Source organism: Quercus suber, unplaced genomic scaffold (genome assembly GCF_002906115.3).
Source record: "Quercus suber isolate HL8 unplaced genomic scaffold, Cork oak 2.0 scaffold_268, whole genome shotgun sequence".
In the NCBI taxonomy this organism is placed as follows: domain Eukaryota; kingdom Viridiplantae; phylum Streptophyta; class Magnoliopsida; order Fagales; family Fagaceae; genus Quercus; species Quercus suber.
Window position 1 is genome coordinate 61,325 of NW_027069724.1, and position 20,439 is coordinate 81,763.

The 20,439-nt window shown below is 37.9% G+C and overlaps 1 long non-coding RNA gene across 2 annotated transcripts; it reads right to left on the reverse strand.

The window, feature by feature from the left end:
• Positions 1-7,221: 7,221 nt before the first annotated feature.
• LOC112036301 (uncharacterized) lies at positions 7,222-10,086 on the reverse strand. 2 transcript variants are annotated; one of them, XR_010632171.1, is made up of 3 exons: positions 9,918-10,086; positions 7,991-8,787; positions 7,222-7,957 (listed from the first exon to the last, which is right to left on the reverse strand). It is a non-coding gene; the product is annotated as an uncharacterized LOC112036301 (long non-coding RNA). The 2 variants fall into 2 exon arrangements; XR_002885631.2 differs by having other exon boundaries at positions 7,222-8,787.
• Positions 10,087-20,439: the final 10,353 nt, after the last annotated feature.

The following is a 20,439-nucleotide window of genomic DNA, read 5'->3' on the forward strand; positions in this document are numbered from 1 at the left end:
AGGATATAAAAGCCTTTTTTTTGGTGATTATGGTTTTGTCTTATTGTTTTTGAGAAAGAAAAACACTGTAGCCGCACATTGTAATTTTTTTTGATAATAGTGAAATCCCTGCAACACCGTGGACGTAGGCAAATTGCCGAACCACGTAAATACTGTCTTGTGCGTGTGATTGTTTTTCTTTTGGCATTTTGTTTTCTCTATTTTTTTGTTTCTCACAGGTTTGGAATTTCAGTTGAATTCCTAACATGTTCAAGTATATGATGATATATGAAAGTTGATAATTTTGTATCCAATAGACTTAAGAATTATATTTAGTACATTTATGTTACAACCCGGCCCCCCCATGTATTTATTCCTGGCTACGCCCCTGCTTAACTACACCACTGATGTCTCTCTCATACACTTATTAATAGTGTTACATTTCTCTATAATTTTCTTAGAGTAATTAATGCCCTTTTAATTGTCAGAGTCAAAGGTGCGCGTCCCTTCCAGACTGTTTGATATGTAGTTGAATTTCAATTTATTTTGATTTGACCCTTATCACTTTTTTAAGATTTATTTTAATTTGTTTAGCAAAAAAAGATTTTTTTTTTAATTTTTTTAAATTGTAAAATAAGGCTGCGTTTGTTTCGGTGATAAAGAAAATCAAGAAAACGTTTTTCCGGAAAATGAGGGTGTTTGGGTGCGCAAGGAAAATTGGGTCAAACGAAAAATCATTTCCGTTGACCGTAAAATATGCTTACTGACCTGTAAAACCATTTTCGTTTGTATTTTACCTTCAAATCAATTCCGTCCAAGGAAAACAAAAGAGAGAGAGAAACATGAGCTCCAATCGCACACCACCATGAGCTCCGACGAGATCGCACCCCAGCACTAGCGAGATCGCACTCCGCTATGAGCTCCAATCCACATCCAAGCTACCCAGAGAAACATAATCCCATCTCCATTTTGGCAAACCCACACCCACCTTGCCCGATCCACACCCACGCGATCTTCCGCCACTTAAAGCACCACTGAGATCACACCGCCTGAAGCACCACCAAGATCGCACCCATGACCCACCCATGCCCAATCTCTCTCTTTCTCGATCTACCTCTCCCTTTCCCTCACTTGTCAATCACTCTCTCTTCTTGCTTCAAACCATTTCCATTTATATTTTGTTCTGATTTTTGTTTGGTTTTGTTTGATTTTTGTTTGTTTTTAGTTTATATATTGAAATTTTCTATTATGAAATTTGTTTGGTAGCTGAAAAAATAGATGAAAAAATGTGAAAAACTAGAATTTTTAGAACACAACCAAACACTAGAAAATATTTTCCAAAGCATTTTTTTGAAATGCAACCAAACACTTGAAAATATTTTCCTTTCCCGAAAATAGCATTTCCGGAAAATATTTATTTTTCGGAAAATATTTTACATGAACCAAACACAGCCTAAATGGCAAGAAATGAGGTTTTTTTTTTTTTTTTAGGGAATGGCAAGAAATGAATTTGCAGCTTTGAAATTGCTACTTTAGGGGTGATAGGCCCAAGAATGTATAGCTACATATATATTGAGCCAGAAGCTCAATCTGAAGACATGAATAGTCTAAGAACGGGTAAACACCTTCCTAAGAACCTGTGTTGGTAAGTAAAGAGGTGAGTTCTGATCATAACCATCAGAGAAGGTTGTCCGAGGAGGAGTACTTCCTTGGCAGGGCAAAGCCAAGGTCAGAAGGTGTGGTCTAATACCAGGAGCAACAGTCCAAACAACTCCACTAATGTGGATAAGTATCCACAAAGAACAGGACAGAGGGAGGCCATGAAATATCTCAAGGGAAAGCTGCTGCCACCGCATTAAATGCTTCGTCGCTAACTTTTTGGTTGCATTAATGTGGAGAAGACCCCTAAACAGTGTTGCATTGGCTGTCCCAACGCACAGAAGGTCTGAAGGGTGTCTGATGGGACAAGCACTCAAGTAGTGGCTTGGATGATCAACAAGTGGAGGACCAAGATCGTCTAAAGAGAATTATATAATGGAAGAGACCCTTTATGGTGAAGGGGGGATCATGAAATTAAGAGAAAAATACTGTAACAGTCAAGAATTGAATTTGTAATCTAACTTGAGAGAAATATATAAGAACTGATCTCCCCGGACTTTGCCGATGACGATTTTCTATTTAAATCAATCTTACTTTTTTTATCATCTGAATCCACTTTAATTGTTGTCTAACTCATTAAAGCCCAGATTTCCAACCCACTCTTTACAAATTCATTGTATTGGGCTTTTTGGACCTAAGTTCATCCATCACTTAGGCTAGGGACCTAAATTGCGTCCTTACAATTGGCGTTGTCTGTGAAAAATTTTGGTGTGTTAGTGAGTCTAACGTTCAACTATAGTAGGTTTAGGTCCTAGCTAGGCAGAATCTATAGGGTCTTAACGTCAATATCACTTTTGTGATCTTGAACAAAGAAGAGACCATGAGGGAAGTGTGCATACTACCCATACTAGGAGCTGGTCTCAAGGTGGAAGCCGCGTCTTTCATGAGAAAAATGCTAAGGATATGCAGCTTGAAATTGATCATTTAAAGAGGAAGTTGCGCCACGAACGGAGAAGGTGAACTCCCTCCATTTTTTACCTCTCTTCTAACGATGAAGAGGATGGTAGTTATAGACGGAAATCAAGGACTCCTCCTAGTGAGTCTTTCGCGTATGATGAGGAATACTATCATGAGCGCAGAAACAGAAACTAATCTTCCAAAGGCTTGGGAAATAATGATATGAGTAGAGCATTCAACCAAATTTCCAAGTCACCTTTCACGCGCAGAATCGAGGGAGGGAGACTTCCTCGACGGTTCACCCAGCCTACGTTTACCATGTATAATAGTCGAACAGATCCTGTGGAGCACGTGAGCTACTTCAACCAGAGAATGGCTGTGCATTCCAAGAATGAGGCTTTGATGTGCAAGGTATTCCCTCTAGTTTAGAGCTTATGGCTATGAGGTGGTTTGATGGCCTAGGTGCAAGTTCCATTGATTCCTTCTAGGAGCTCACCCAGGCGTTTGGATCTCGTTTTATCACATGCAATAGAGTTCCTCGGTCCTTGGATTCCCTGTTATTCATGTCTATGCAAGAAGGGGAGACCTTTAAAACATACTCAGACAGATACTAGGAGATGTTTAACGAAATTGATGGAGATTTTGATGACGTGGCTGTAAAGACCTTCAAGGTCGGCTTATGGACCGCATTAATAAGTACAAGAGGGTCGAGGAAGACCAACAGCAAGGCAAGGGGAAGGGTAAGGTTATCTTTCAGGAGAGAAAAGATTTCAGGTCGGATCGCTACAACAATAACAGACCCCGAAGGAATTTTGCTGGACAATCTAGGTCTTCAGCTCCTCAGGTGGTTAATACTGTATTCCGAGAACCAGTGCATCAGGTCTTGGAGAAGATCAAGAATGAGCTATACTTTAAATGGCCAAACAAAATGGGAGAAGACCCATTGAGGCGCAACTAAAGCCTTCATTGCCAATACCACCAAGAGCGGGGGCATACCACCGAGGACTACAGAACTCTGTGGAACCATTTGGATCAACTGGTCAGAAAGGGAAGGTTACAGCAGTTTTTGTATCAACCCAACGAGCAAGGAGACCAATCAAGGTTAGCAGCTCAGAGGCTCAGGGGAATGCTTCTTCAAGGCCCTTTTTAGGCACAATCAATGTCATCTTTGCTGCACCTGGGAGAATTGGTTTTCATCCTTCCAGGGTGATGTCTGTAGCTCGGCTACTAGCCGAGGACTCTGATTTTGAGCCAAAGAGGGCTAGAGAGGAGATTCGACCAGCATTGAGTTTTTCGGACAATGACAAGATTAGAACCATTCAGCCATACGATGATACTTTAGTGGTCACCCTCAGAATAGAATGGTATGATATGAAGAGGGTGATGGTTGACCAGGGCAGTGATGTAGAGATTATATACCCTGACTTGTACAGAGGGCTAAACTTAAAGCTTGAGGATCTAACAACCTATGATTCACCTTTGGTGAGTTTTGATGAGAAAGTTGTCATCCCAAATGGTCAGATTAAGTTGCCTGTACAGGCAGGTTTAGAGGTGGTTGAGGTGGACTTCATTGTGGTAGATGTGGACTTCATTGTGGACTTCATTGTGGTAGATGTGGACTTCATTGTGGTAGATGTAAATTCTACATACACGACCATTGTGGCCAAACCTTGGCTTCATGCCCTAGGGACCGTTTCTTCAACTTTACATTTGAAGGTGAAGTATCCATCAAGGAACCGAATTGAGGAGCTTGTGGGGAGTCAATCCATGGCTAGATAGTGCTTCATGGCTGCAATTACACATCAACCTACAGTTGAGTCCTCGACCTCTGTTGAGGAGGGCTCATAGCAATCAAGGATTCCAATCCTATCTATGGATGCGGTGTCAGGGGAGGCAAAGTGTGAAAGGTTGGAGAAAATTGCTGTAGATGGCAATCCGAAAAAGTTTTTTCAGGTCTGAGCTCAGTTGCCTCCTCGGGAGAAGGAAGAACTGTTAGCGTTTCTTAGGAGGAATATTAATGTGTTCGCTTGGAATACCTATGAAACTCTTGGGATAGATCCGGAATTCATTTGCCATCATTTGAATGTCAACCCAATTGTCCTCCCCAGAAAGCAACCAACTTAATGCTCATCTTAGGAGCATTTTGATGCTGTTAAAGAAAAAGTGAATAAGCTTAGGTAGGTTGGACCTATTAAAGAAGTGTTGGGTAGACTTCACAAATTTGAACAAAGCCTATCCAAAGAACCCCTTCCCCATGCCTCAGATTGATCAGCTAGTGGACATAACTGTAAGCCATCATCGGATGAGCTTTTTGGATGCCTTTTAAGGGTACCATCAGATACCGTTAGCCTTGGATGATTAGAAGAAAACAGTTTTTGTCACTCCTACTGAGAATTACCATTACAAGGTGATGCCATTTAGTTTGAAGAATACGGGGTCCACCTATTAGAGGATGATGATCAGGATGTTTGAGCCATAGCTAGGGAAAAGCATTGAGATTTATATAAACGACATGGTAGTCAAGAGCAAGTTGGAATCTAAGCACATTAATGACTTCAAGAATATCTTTGAAATCTTGAGGAGACACAAGCTGCGACTTAATGCTTCTAATAAGTGTTCTTTTGGTGTCGGATCAAGGAAGTTCTTAGGGTACATGGTTACACACCACAGAATTGAGGTAAACTCTGACCAAATTAAGGCAATTAACAATTTATAGCCACCTTGGAATCCTAAAGAGGTCCAAAAGCTAACAGGGATGACCGTTGCTCTAAACCGATTCATCTCTCGGTCGGCAGACAGGTGTACACCTTTCTTTCAGTTGCTAAACAAGTGGAAGAGATTTGAATGGATAGAGGAATGTGTCCTAGCTTTCCAACAGTTGAAAGAATATCTTTTTCGGCCACCCATTATGTCTAGACTCGAGGTGGATGAGGTTTTGTTTGCTTACATTACAATGGCCTTCCACGCGGTGAGCTTGGTGTTGGTACAAGTTGATAGTGGTGTATAGAGGCTAGTTTATTATGTGAGCAAGTCGCTACATGAGGTCGAGGTCCGTTACCTACCACTAGAGAAGACCATTTTGACAGTGGTGCATGCTACACGTAAGCTTCTCCACTATTTTCAATCGCACACAATTGTTGTCCTAACTCAACTTCCATTTAGATCTCTACTTCGGAGTGTTGATTACATAGGGAGGATTGACAGCTCTTAATATCAAGTACATGCCTCACACCTCTCTCAAGAGTCAGGTCCTCGTCGATCTGGTGGTCGAGTTTGCTAAAACCCCACTAGAAGAGAAAGTAGAGAAGTAGAACATGGATGAAAAATCAGTTGATATAATCTCCTTACAAGAACCTTTGTCCTAGAAAGTATACATTGATGGTGCGGTGAACCATAGAGGATCTGGAGTGGGGCTAATTTTGATATCTCCTAAGAGGATTAAAATTGAGAAATCCTTGAAATTGGGTTTCTCGGCCATAAACAATGAAACTGAAAATGAAACTCTACTAGTAGGGATGACCATGGTTCAAAAAATGGGTAGAAAAGTAATGGAAATATTCTTTGATTCAAGGCTGGTTGTGGACCAAGTTCAAAGAGAGTTGGAAGCCAGAGACCTCAGAATGCAAGAATATTTGAACCACGTTAGACACTTATAATCTACATTTAAGTCTTTTAATTTGTCACAAATCCCTAGAAGTAGAAATACACATGCTAACTCTCTTGCCACACTGGCAACATCCTCGGCACAAAGTTTACCTCGGGTGATCCTTGTGGAAGATTTATGTAAACCTACTAAGGTAGGGAAAAATGTGGTTCATATTCATCAAATACGGGTGGGTCCTAGCTGGATAGACCCTATTATGCTATTCCTTAAGGAAGATGTCTTGCTCGAGAGTAAGTCCAAGGTCGACAATGTACAGAAGAAAGCTCCTCGATTTTGGCTATCCAAGGACCAAAAGTTGTATAAATGCTCTTTTTCTAGACCATATTTGCTGTGCACACAACCTAAAGTGGTTAAGCTACTTCTAGAAGAATTACATGAAGAGATTTGTGGAAGCCACACAAGGGGCATATCTTTGTCTCACCGAGCCCTCACTCAAGGATATTAGTAGCCAAATATGTAGAGGGAAACACAAAAGTATATGAGGAAATGTGATCAATGCCAAAGATTTGCCCCAAACAATCATTAATCGGGAGGAGTCTTTAATCCTCTGTCTAGCCCTTGACCCTTTACTCAATGGGACTTGGATATTGTTGGACTTTTCCCTAAAGCAATAGGTAATAAGAGATATTTACTAGTCGGCATGGATTACTTCACCAAGTGAGTTGAAACTGAACCATTAGCTAATATTAAGGACGTGGATGCCAAAAGATTTGTCTGGAAAAATATTGTCACTCGGTTTGGGATCCTTCATACACTCATCTCGAACAATGGACTTCAGTTTGACAGTAAAACCTTTAGGAGGTATTGTTGCAATCTGGGAATTACGAATAGGTGTTCCACTCTAACTTATCCATAGGGGAATGGACAAGCCGAGTGTCATGCCCTAAACCCGATACTCGAATTTGTGACCATGACCGGCATGCTAATATCAAGCCTAAAGATATTAACAAGAACCAACTTAGCTTTTTCAAACTTTTATCAAAAGCTTCACTCTTTCTTTCATTCTTGTTTCTTTACTTAAATGATATAACTTTTCACTTGATATTCAAAACATCTACATTGTACTCAAAGATTGACATATTCCACCAATTGTTCAAATTCGAAATTTTACATAATACATTACTTAATACTTTAAGGTATACACTCTCATTAGATCCTAAAATTCACAATGCTACAAATCTAAACATCATATTGCTAATTTAGGATCTATACACATAAAACTAAAACCAGCTCCTTCTAAAACTTGACTAAGGCTCCTTCTGCTCCAAAATAAAACATGCTAATTGAAAGAGTGGAAGGGGTGAGCTACACAGCTCAGTAAAAGTAAGATATATGAGAATTTAATAAGGATGTATGTAAATCAATTCATTTCACTTTATCGACGTTCGGATAGGAGAACATCAATTCATGCATAGTATTTTATACTATTTATAATAATAGCTTATACGCTTTTCGTAGGAAAATAGTTGTTCTCCCTTTCCTTATCAGAATAATTTTATCAAAGCCTTCTAGATTAAATTTCTTTCATTTCTTACAAAGTCACTATATATATTTTCAATACAAAATACTCATTTAACTTAAATTGGATAATCGGTAACTTTGTCTTAAACTGGAAGCATCTTATATAATAATAAAACTTTCCTTCATAAACTTCTTCTTATAAAATATTATAACTTTCATAATCATAAAACTTAATGTTTCATAAAGAAAAACAGATATCAGATAACTTCTTAACATAACTTGTACTTTCATAAGAAACTTTATCTTTATAGCATAACAGAACTTCAGAACTTTTATCTTTAATGAACAGCTTTCTTTTCATTCTAAACTTCTTCTTTTCATGAGAGCTTTTACTTTTCACAATGCGTTTAAACAAAATAATTCCCTCATGATTAATAACATAACATAGTTGTTCATAACATATTGGTTAGTTTATATCTGATAAGTCTGTATAGAGAAGGCCTCACCACATTTGGATGCCCTCGTGTGTATGATATTGTCCCCTTTGGGAGCCCTGATGGCACATCCCCTCCAGGTTTTGTTCCTCCCCGCCGTCCGTACACATTGGGGAGAAGGCCTTGTTCATATTAGAGTTACGGGCAACCCCATTTCCTCTACTTTAAATGGCCTAAAGTTACGAGCAGCCCCATTTCCTTTACTTTAAATGGCCAAACAGATAACATTTTTCCATGGAAAGCTAGTAATTAACCCCTACTAGCCGAGTTCAAATCACTAGAGGACATAAGCCGAAAACATTTCATACATTACATTATACTGAAATTTCTTATTTTCTATAACATTTCATAACAATAGCATTTCTATTCTTTTCTTTAAACATTATGTTTGTGGAATTAGTCATAGCATCAATATGCTTAAATCATACACATAGGGTTTCGAAAGCCCACGAACATATCTTTGTCTGAATAATGCTTACATGTCATATCTCTAATCAAAAACATTTTAACGCATAATATACTTTAAAATAACCTCATGACTTACCAAATGCTCATATAACTTATCTCTTATTAGAAAGCAGAGGAACTGAGAGCCTAAAGTCGAAGAAGCTTAGACCTAGCGATTGGTAACACCTAAACCAAAATCAAAGCTTATTACTATCCATTATTTCTTAACATAAACTTACACATTCATCTCAAAGCCTATCTCTTAGAATCAAGGAGATCCTAATTCCCACCTCAAAGAGGTTCCCCCAAACATATAATACACACATCAACAAATGAAGTACCAAACTCAGGAAAAATCAACATTTTCATATTTATCTCATAACTCTAGAAGAGCCAACTTCATCTCAAAGGATGCTTGGAGATTAGGGCAATAATGCATGCATAACATAGAATCCTTTAAGTATAGTCATGTAACTATATACATTCATATGGTAACATACAACACGTTGGACAAAATAGCTTCATAAATACAGCCGTCACATGTTTAGAACCCTTCATTTGAGTATTAAACCTCAAAACAAGTTACAAAAAATTAATCTATGATCGATACATACCAAAAGATAAGCATATTAAATTATAGCTCAAAACAATTACCTTAGCTATAGAATTAAATCCTCAAAGTTAGGCATGTCCCTTGCTGTTCACTGTTTTATTCCAGCAGCATATGCCTCATTTGTAAAATAAAAATGGGCTATCAAAACACATCCAAAATTCATGAAATTTTACAGAGAAACTCCGCTGTATGTCTATTACATACCATAAAAATTTCGTAGTCAAATAATAAAACCATAATTTATTACAAATCATACAAGGAAGCATGCACGAATCTGTCCTGACAGAATTTCTTGTAAATTAGAAATTAAACCATTATTTTTATATTGATCCAACCGTATATGTCTTAGCTTTCATAGAAAATAACCCTAGCATCCAACTTCACAGAATATGATTTAATACATATTTTTCTTGTTGTAAACATCAAATCTGTCACAGGGACAGCTTCAGTGCATGTTCTTTCTAAAATCATCAACAAATAGCAATAGGTCTTAATTTCATTTGGGTATTTTTATACCTATAGTATACATATTAAAATATGTTAATAAGCATTCAATAGACCACAATATCATCACATTTTAAATTACTAAAACAGAATCACAAAATCAGCTTCTAAAATTAGAACAGAGGATGAGGAAATAGAAATAACAAAACAATTATACTATCCAAAATACACAAAATCAAATGAAATTTTAATTACTTACCCACAAAACCTTAGTGTTAGGCTCTTAATTTCATCTTTAGAGAGAGAGGGCTGCCATGTAAGAGCAAAGAGAGAAGAGAGAAAGAAGAGCAAAGAAAGAGGAAAAAGAAGTAGAGAAAGAGGGCTGGACTTTCCAGTCTGATGCAGCCAGAAAAATAGGATAAGGGGAAGACTTTTGGGGCATAAAAGAAGATAAGAGATGTGGACAATTGGGGTGGGATACGCGTGGAGCTTAGGAAAAATCTCACCACCCACTTTTCCAACTTTCTTGCATTCACACTCACACTTTTCTACAAAAATAATTTCTTGCTTTCACACTTACACTTTTCTACAAAGAATAATATCACTTTGCATATATATATATATATATATATATCCTTACCTTAATACACTTAATTAAATACCAACAACTATATGTCTAATAACTTAAACCACTTAATATAATTTTGCACATACTTAGTATATATTTATAATACAATTAGTCATTAAATTATTTATAATCTTTACAATTCTTATTTAAAAGGTATTAAAAAATAATATGCTTATCAATTACTCTTATATTAATTATAGAAAGGAAGTGATTAAAATAATAATTAACTATTTAAACACATAGTTTAACTATTAATTTGGGTCGGGGTGTTACACCGAGGCTGTCAATAAGGTCATAGTGAGTGGACTCAAGAAAAAATTAGATGATGCGAAGGGAAAAAGGATGGAAGAGCTATCACACGTCCTTTAGACGTATCGGACCACCTTGCGTAGGTCAATAGGGGAGACCCCCTTTTCAATGACTTATGGGACCGATGCGATTATTCCTCTAAAGACTGGATTACCCCACTGAGAACGAGTTCTTTCACCCCGAGTAGCAATGATGGGCTACTAAAGAAGAGTTTAAACGTAATGAAGAACAAAGAGAAAATGTCATGATCCAATTAGCTTATTATCAACACAAGCTTAAGCAAGGCTATGATGCCAGCATGAAGCTGAGACCACTGGCGCCTGGAGACTTGGTGTTAAGGAAGGTTTTGAGTACTACAAAGAACCCAGCCTAGGAAAAGTTAGGGCCTAATTGGGAAGGGCTGTATCATATCATATCAGTGGTTGGAATATGTGCATATTATCTTGAAGATTTGGAGGAAAAAGCTGTACCAATGATTCAGTTTGAAAATTGATTATCTTCTCTAGTTCCTTAGACTTACTGATAAATGGAAAACTAAGTAAAGCTTGATGTGAACAGGTGCTCTGCAAGTATGTATGTTTTAGAGCTTAAGGTTACACTTTGCTGGGATTATGAACTTAACAAATTCAAAATATCTTGCTTCTAATCATATAAGGTGGGATAACTATGTTGTCACTTATGCAGAAAACTAAATGGAGCTTTATCTCATTTCCATGGTAGCTAAGTGTTAGATAAAACATAAACTGTGTTAGAATCAACATCAATATCACAAATATGGAGGAAAAACTCATAAATTATCATTAATCTAAGCATTAGAAAAAGGCAAATTGCTTACAAAAGATCAACTAGATTACAAGTTTTGAAAATAAAAACAAGAAGAAAGAACTATACTAAAATCTACTTCTTTTTTATTACAATTTTTCCTTGGGGTGGGGCCTTGGACTGGGAGATTGCAACCTTTGAGGATCCTTGGTCTGTGCCTTTGGGCTCACCTTTGGCAGGAAGTGGAAGAGTTGCAAGAACAATCTCCATCTTGGGTGCCTCATTATCTTTGGTAAGATCTTGGGGAACAACCGGGGGCTTAGTGGCACCAGGTGTCACTTCCATAGTCACCTCAACTTCTTTTCCATTCACTCCAAGCTGCTCGGCCACTTTTGGAGGGCTGCTAGAGGAGGAAGGGACCTTGTTGGGGCTGCTCTTCTTAGGATCTACCACATTAGGAGGGGTGTCTGCCTTAGGGTTGCTGGAAGAGAAGGCACGAATGGTTGGAGGGTAGTAGACACTTTCTACCTTCCTAAGTACAGAAGAAGCCTTAACCCCAGCTTGGTTAAGAGCTTCATTCCATACTTGGAGGTAGTAATTCCTATATACCCCCGAGACCTCAACCCTAAGGGCTTCCTCGGTCTCAGCCATTCCGATGTTATACCCTTCCTGCTCGACCACCTCCCTAGCTTTCTTTGCCTCCTCTCTGGCCTTCTCTGCTTAGTCTTTGGCCTTTTTGACCTCTTCTGATTTTTTCTTCAAGGCAATGATCTATTCTTTGGAGGCAGCCAACTGATCATTGGCATTGCAAAGATGCACCCGTTGGCCTTCAGCTTGCTTTTCAGTGCTGTCCAAAGCAGCTGCAACACTTTTTCTTTCCTTCTCCTCCTCAATCAGCTTGCTCTTGAGCTCTTGAATACTTTTTTCGGCCACGTGGAAAACATCCATGGCCGCTATCCATCTCCCTTCTCCTTCCTTCATCTTTCAAAGGGAATAATTCACCATCTCCCCAACCCTAAATATGGCTTGGATGGCCTGGAAGGGAAAAAAGTACAATTAAAAAAAAAAAAAACTTACCATGGCCAAGTCCCTCTTTAGGTCAAGGAAGACCTCATGCTACCTCATAGATCAAAAGTCAGCCATGTCCTTAGGCAGCAACAAGGAGTGCTCTATAGCATTAGCGACATACCTAGCTATGCCTTGTTGGAAGTCTCGGATGGAGGTGTTGCTGAGAAGATAAGCTCCATCCAGCTTCATGCATGGGGCTAAGGCTGGGGCTGCAGCTCGGTGGTCACCCCTCCTCTCTCCCTCGTTTGCATCCCTCTGGGTTGCTTGGCCCCCCCTTTGAGGCTCAATTTCTTGGGAAGGGTGGGCTCTCCTAGTTTCTACCACTTCCTTGCCTTTTTCCTCCCTCTTCCTCTTGTGGTCAATTGGATCAGCTCGGAAGGGTTGGGTGGGTAGAGGAGTAGGAAGTTTGGTCTAGGCTGCCTTCCCAGGTGCATGCCTCCCAAGCTGAGATTCCAATAATTCTTAGAAGGTGGACCTTTGCTTTCGCTGTATTCCCATCTTGTCTGATGTGTTGACAACTTCTTGGTAATGGCTAGGGAAGAAAAGTTGAGGTCACTAGGTGAAACTTCCGGGGACAAAGGTTGATTGAAGACATCAAACTCATCCTCGGAGTCGGACACTTCAACTACCTCTTCTTCTTTTTCTTCTTCTTCTTTTGTGATGGCAAGATGAGAAGAAATGGCCTCCTCAGCTATATGTTGTGGTGGCAGGGCTTCCTTTGGAATGTCTTCAGGTATGGGATTGGTGATAAGCATGCCTTCTGGGATCGAACTGGAGATGAGAAAACTCGGAGCGGCAATGCTTATCTGGTGTAGAGGAGGGTCTTTGGCCTTTATGATGTATTTCGGCACTTGGAAATTCTTGAAAATTCGGATGTAGTCCAAGATTAAGTGGGCCACCTTAGTTGGCCGTTTGTGTGGAGAAACACTTCGCCTTCAAGATTTTGTCCAAGTTTTGCTGGTTTACAAGGCTTAAGTTGGGAATGACAGCGTTCTTATCTGCAAAACCATCAAGAGAAATAAAAAACATCATTAGCGAATGATAACTCAAGTTAAAGGAATTTTCATGTGAAAACACAAACAAGAGAAAAAGAAAAGGGGGTAACTTTGAAATTATAAATCTAGACCTAGAACTCCACCTGGTTTCCTCTCTCTTGTCGGATAGGGGAGGCCATCGTGCCATTCCCCTGATACGATCAAGAAGTCCTTTTTTAGGCCCTTGTTGAAATCGAGGAGGCATTGGATGAGCCTGACCTCAGGATACCTAGATTTTAGGTAGTACTCTTGCCCCGCTAAGTGATGGAGGTTGTAAATCCAATTAAAATGGTGGTGTGTGAGGTTTAAGCCCATCCTCTCATTAAGGGCATCTACACAACCTAAGATTTTGAACATGTTGGGTTCATACTAGGTGGGAGCTAACCTATGAGCGCTAAGGTAGTCCCTAGTAACAATACCCATAGGGATTCTCATCCCTCCTTCTATGAATACAATCATTGGGATCACCACTTCTCCCTCTTGCCTATTCTCATGCCATTCCCTTTCCTTACAGTACCTAATGCCTACTCTTGGAGGGATTTTATACTGAGCCCTAAAATTCTCTAAACCCTCCTCAGAGTCCACCAAATGAGCGAATCTATCCATTCCTAAGAAAAGTTTGGAGGAACTAAGTGTTAGGATTAATGCCCTTAAATCCTATTGTATGATGCTATGTATGACATTATGTATGACTTAATGTTGTGATTAATAAAGTTATTTTATTATTATCTGAAATAATGGTAACAAGAATACTTGGACATTATCATATAGTCCATGAGATGCATAGTATGTGATTTATGTGATTTAGTCACAGAAGATATAAGTCACAAGTTTTTTGTAAACTCAGAATTTTAGTTCGTAGTCGGTGATGAAATTGGGCATTTCATCTGCGAAGACTATAACATATCAACTAAGATGATTTGTCTTGATCATGGAAGTGGAGACTTCTAGTTGATGTGTTAATATGTTTTAAGAGTTGAGACATATTGAACTGGACCGCTGTGAGATTTATTATTCTCCTAACGACTGTCAATTGAAAAATAAATCTCACAACTTATATTTGCATGAACTCTTAATCCTGAGAGAATAATGGACCTAATCATGAAGTGTAGGTTGCTTTGATATATCAGGAGTGAGATCTAAAGTAACGGTCAAAACCTCAGTATGTTGGGCAGCCACATTTCGTGTTGATGGAACATATATTCTCAAGATGGAATTCATAGTCTCTTAACAGAGATTTAAAATATTCCCTTGAGATAAGTTTAATGGGTTTAGTTATTCAGAGAGTTAGGCCTAACCACTTTGGTAAGAAATTACTAAAGTATATATTTATGAAATTGGATTTCATAAATATATAATGAATAACTTAAAAGGATTAAACCGGGTACTCAAGGATTAAGACGTAGTAATCTTCAAAGTGACAGTTTATATTTATGACTTTGAATTACTACGAATATTTTATGAAGGGGTTGCATGTATAATAAAGTTTTGGGATATAATTTATTAATAAGGCCTAGAGTGCAATTATATTTATATAGTGGTATTAAATATAATTAATGGTAACTTTGGACTTGTCAAGAGTTGACAGAAAAGCCCAAGGCCCATTGGAGCTAGTGTCTTATTGGTCCTTTTGGTCCCACTCCAAGCCACACATTAAAGCCCAATTGGAAAGGCCCAATAGGCCGGCCCAATTAGATAATCAGTTATATATAAAGGGAGAGACATACAGAATTTTTATTAGAGAAAAAGTGAGACACCATTGTGAAGTGGTGTGTATGTGCGAGTGAAACCACTCAATTATTCTCCCTTGGAAATTGATTGAGAGACCACACTTCTTGGGCGTAAAGTGGAATTGGAGTGAAGATTGAAAGTGTTCCCAAGGACTTATAATCTTTTGTTTTGAATTTCACCGCACCAAGGTACGCTAATTCTGAAATTTACATAATGCAAGTTATCAATCATGAATGAAATAGATCTTTGTTTATTGCTTCCGCTATGTGTTTTGTATGAGATACAAAACCAGATTTAACCAACAATTGATATCAGAGCCAGGTTTTCATATCATGATTGTATAGCATGTGATTGAATTTTAGAATCAAAGAATATCATTTTCTTTGTGTTATGGGATTCTTGAATCTGCCGTGATTGTTCTATATAATCACGTTTATAGGATTTTTGATTTCATAATTTATTTTTTGGAGATTGACTTTGCGTTGATGTGAAGTGAATTCCTTTTAAAATGGAATTCCATCTTCAAAAGCATTTATGTTGGCCCACGGTTGTTTTTTGTTGTCTTAAAGGATTCATTTGAATCCTTGCTATATAACAATGATTGAAGACCATTCGGTTATATAGATTGAAGTTTCTATAGACTTCTAGATGATGTTGTTATATAACCGTCAAGATAGAAGTTTAACACTTAATGGTTTGGACAAAGGCACTGTTACGGGATAACACTTTCATGGCCTTATGTCACTTCCAAGGCAATAACTGTCATGTGCGTGAACCAAGTAATTGCACTGCTTGGATTTCTCTTTTGCACCGCTTGGCTATTCAAGCATTCAATTGCTTTGCATGTGTTAGTTATCTTTAGGAAAGTGATATTAGGATTCAAAGCCTAACTTCCTGGATTGGCTTGGAGTGCAAATCCTTGATGGCATGCAAATTGTTTATAAAAGATTCTAACAATCCGTATATTATATATAATGTAATAATCATATATTACATGTAATAATCCATATATTATATTATATATAATGTAATATGGGTTTATATTACGTTATATATATTTATATATATATATATATTAATGCTAGGATTAAGGTATTCATTTAATGAAATTTATTCCTAATGAGATTAGGATTATGTTTTTAAGGGTTTCTAGCATTATTATGGTTCTTGAACATAAAAAACCTTTAATTTAAAACATCTAGTAGGAGAGAGATACAAGGGTTGGATCTCACGGCCTCCATTATCGGTTCATAGTAGTGTGGGGTAAGCACCTCGTCTTGGCGTATATGCCTTGCGATCCCAAAGGAAGGTGTTTACTTCAAATACTACAAGATTGAACTAACCTGTTTAAAGTAGTGTGGACAAGCACCTCGTCTTGGCGTATATGACTCGCGATCCCAAAGGAGGGTATTTTGTTCCATGGTACTACTAGTTTAAACATTATAAGGGAGATGAAATGTGGCTACACATGATTCTAGATAATGGTGTACACTAGACTAAGTGTAATGTTAACCTCCCAAAGGAGCTATGTCATTATTACTTAGAGGCTAAAGCTAATACGGCATATTATTAGTGTATGATAAGAGTTATCATGATAGGACTAATAATGAGAATACTTCTCAATCAATTAATGTGTTTATAATAAACTTGCTACCAAGGAATTATAGACATGGATTGGTTTGTCGTCGCATATATTATTTTATGGTTTTATAAGGTTCCATATTATATGATTATATGCTAAATTGATAGTGTCTAGTTTACTTATTATATTCATGTTTGTTATTTTCAGATTTAAAATCATGGCATCATTTAGCCCACTTGTTGCTATACTTAATCAAAACAAACTGATTGGATCCAACTATGTTGACTGGAAAAGAAACTTGGACATTGTTCTTACTGCTGAAGAGCACAAATATGTGCTTACTCAACCATGTCCTAGCTTTCCATCATTAGATGCTCCTCTTGAGGAAAAACAGCGATATGATCGTTGGCAGAAATCTAATGAGATGGCTAAGTGCTATATCCTAGCATCTATTTCAAATGTTCTACAGCATCAAATGCAGGATGTAGAACTAGCTTCGGACATTATGCTCAGTCTGAAGGAGATGTTTGGTGAGCAAGGCCGTTCTGCAAGGCAAGAAACTATGAGGCAGATTTATAATACCAAAATGGCTGAAGGTACTTCAGTGAGGGAGCATTGTCTTAGGATGATCTCTAATCTGAATACATTAGAAGTTTTAGGTGCCGATATTGATGGAGAATCCCAAGTGGATATGATACTCCAGTCACTACCAGAATCATTCAAGGAATTCAGACTTAACTATAATATGAACAAAAAGATTTATACATTGTCTGAATTGATGAATGAGTTGGTAGCGGCGGAAGGCATCCTTGGTACTTCTAGTGTTGAAGCCAATGTTGGTGAAGCTTCTACTTCTCAACCTAAGTCGAAAGGCAAGGGTAAGAAGAAGAAGAAGAAGAACTTCACTAAGAAAGATGGTAAACAAGTTGCCTTAGGAGTTGCCAACAAAGGAAAGAAAACCAAAGGAAAGTGTTTCCATTGTGGTGAGAAAGGACATTGGAAGAGGAATTGTCCAATATTTAAGGCTGCCAAGAATAGAGGTATGAAAAGTACATTCCTTCTTGAAACATGTTTGGTACAGAATCCCACAGATTCTTGGTGTGTGGATTCAGGTTGTACTAATCATATCTGCAAATCCTTGCAGGGGTTTCAGGAGATCAGAAAGCTGAATGAAGGGGAAATGTTTCTTACCTTGGCTGATGGGAGCAGGATTCCAGTTGTAGCTATTGGAGTGTTTAATTTATGTTTTGAATCTAGAGTTTTAATATTGGAAGACTGTTTGTATGTACCTAATGTTCGTAGAAATTTAATTTCTGCAACTTATTTAGGTAAACATGGATATTATGTTATCCTAAAAGACAATGTTGTAATAAAGAAGGATAAAGTGTTTATCTGTTCTGGCAATATTGTGGATGGTCTTTATATTTTAACTCCTGATAAGCATGAATTATATAATTCTGAATTAGATCATAACTCTCATGTAAAATCATTAAAGAGAAAGTTTCCTTCTACTAATGAAGCATATCTTTGGCACTTGCGTTTGGGTCATATTAATCCAAATAGAATTCAAAGACTGATCAAAGATGGACTTTTAGAGCCATTGGACTTTGATGAATTTCCAGTTTGTGAATCTTGTTTGGAAGGCAAAATGACCAAACGACCTTTTAAAGCAAAAGGTAGAAGAGCCCAAGAGTTGCTTGAATTAGTTCATACAGATGTATGTGGTCCTATGTCAACCCAAGCAAAAGGAGGTTATGAGTACTTCATCACTTTTACCGATGATTACTCAAGATATGGTTATGTGTACCTAATGAGACGGAAGTCCGAAACCTTTGAAAAGTTCAAAGAGTTTAGGGCTGAAGTTGAGAATCAATTAGGTAAACGCATAAAAGCCATTCGATCTGATCGTGGTGGCGAATACCTTCTTGGGGATTTCAAGGATTACTTAACTCAAAATGGGATTATATCCCAATTGACTGCACCTGGAACTCCCCAACAGAATGGTGTAGCAGAAAGAAGGAATAGGACTCTTTTGGAAATGGTTAGGTCCATGATGAGTTACTCAACTTTACCAGTTTCTTTTTGGGGATATGCACTAAAAACTGCAATGCATATTTTGAATTTAGTTCCATCAAAATCTGTTCCCAACACACCTAAGGAATTGTGGAGTGGGCGTAAGCCTAGTATGAAATATCTCCACATTTGGGGATGTCCAGCACATGTGTTGAAAAGGAAGTCTGATAAGTTGGAATCTAAAACCGAAGTATGCATGTTTTTAGGGTATTCAAAAGAAACAAAGGGTTATTTATTCTATAATCATAAAGATAACAAAGTGTTTGTTAGCACACATGCCAAATTTTTGGAAGATGATTATATGAATAATTTTGATCCTAGAAATAAAGTTGTTTTGGCTGAAATGAATGAACCTTTAGTTGAACAACCAATAGATGAAACTAGGGATGATGTGGTTGTATTGGATACACCACAAGATACTACTCATGAGATGTCTAGTACACAGGTGCCTCGTCGTAGTGGGAGAATTGTTCGGCCTCCCATAAGATTCATAGGTTTGGGAGAAACTTATGAAGCTATCTCAGAAGAGGCTGAATCGGATCCCTACACTTATGAAGAGGCAATGAGTGATATAGATGCACATCATTGGATCAAAGCTATGAAATCTGAATTAGATTCCATGTATTCCAATCAAGTTTGGGATCTTGTAAAGGCGCCTAATGGCATTAAACCTGTTGGTTGCAAATGGGTTTACAAGAGGAAGAGAGGGGTAGATGGAAAGGTTGAAACCTTTAAAGCAAGACTAGTGGCGAAAGGGTATACACAAAAAGAAGGTATTGACTATGATGAAACTTTTTCGCCAGTAGCCATGCTTAAATCTATCAGAATTCTCTTATCCATTGCTGCTCATTATGATTATGAGATTTGGCAAATGGATGTCAAGACTGCATTTCTTAATGGCAATCTTGAAGAAGAAATCTATATGATGCAACCGGAAGGTTTCATAGCAAAGAACCAAGAGCATATGGTATGCAAGTTAAAAAGGTCCATTTATGGACTTAAACAAGCATCTAGGTCATGGAACATCAGATTTGATCAAGCAATTAAGTCATTTGGTTTTGAACAAAATCTTGATGAACCATGTGTGTACAAAAGACATCGAGATAAAGTAGTAATGTTCCTAGTGCTTTATGTTGATGACATTCTACTCATTGGAAATGATGTAGGGATAATGTCATCGGTAAAGGTGTGGTTGTCAAACCAATTTGATATGAAGGACTTGGGTGAGGCTAACTTTATTCTAGGGATCAAGCTTTGGCGAGATCGCAAGAATAGGATGTTAGGCTTATCACAGGCTGGATATATAGATAAGGTTCTAGAACGGTTTAGCATGCAAAACTCCAAGAAGGGATTACTTCCTTTCAGACATGGAGTTCCTCTGTCTGATGACCAAAGGCCTAAAACTCAAGAGGAAAAAGATATGATGAGACAAGTTCCTTATGCTTCTGCAGTAGGAAGTCTTATGTATGCCATGCTTTGTACTAGACCAGATATTTGTTATTCAGTAGGCATGGTCAGCCGATATCAATCAAATCCAGGACCAAAACATTGGCAAGCTGTAAAGCATATTCTCAAGTATCTACGGAGAACGAGA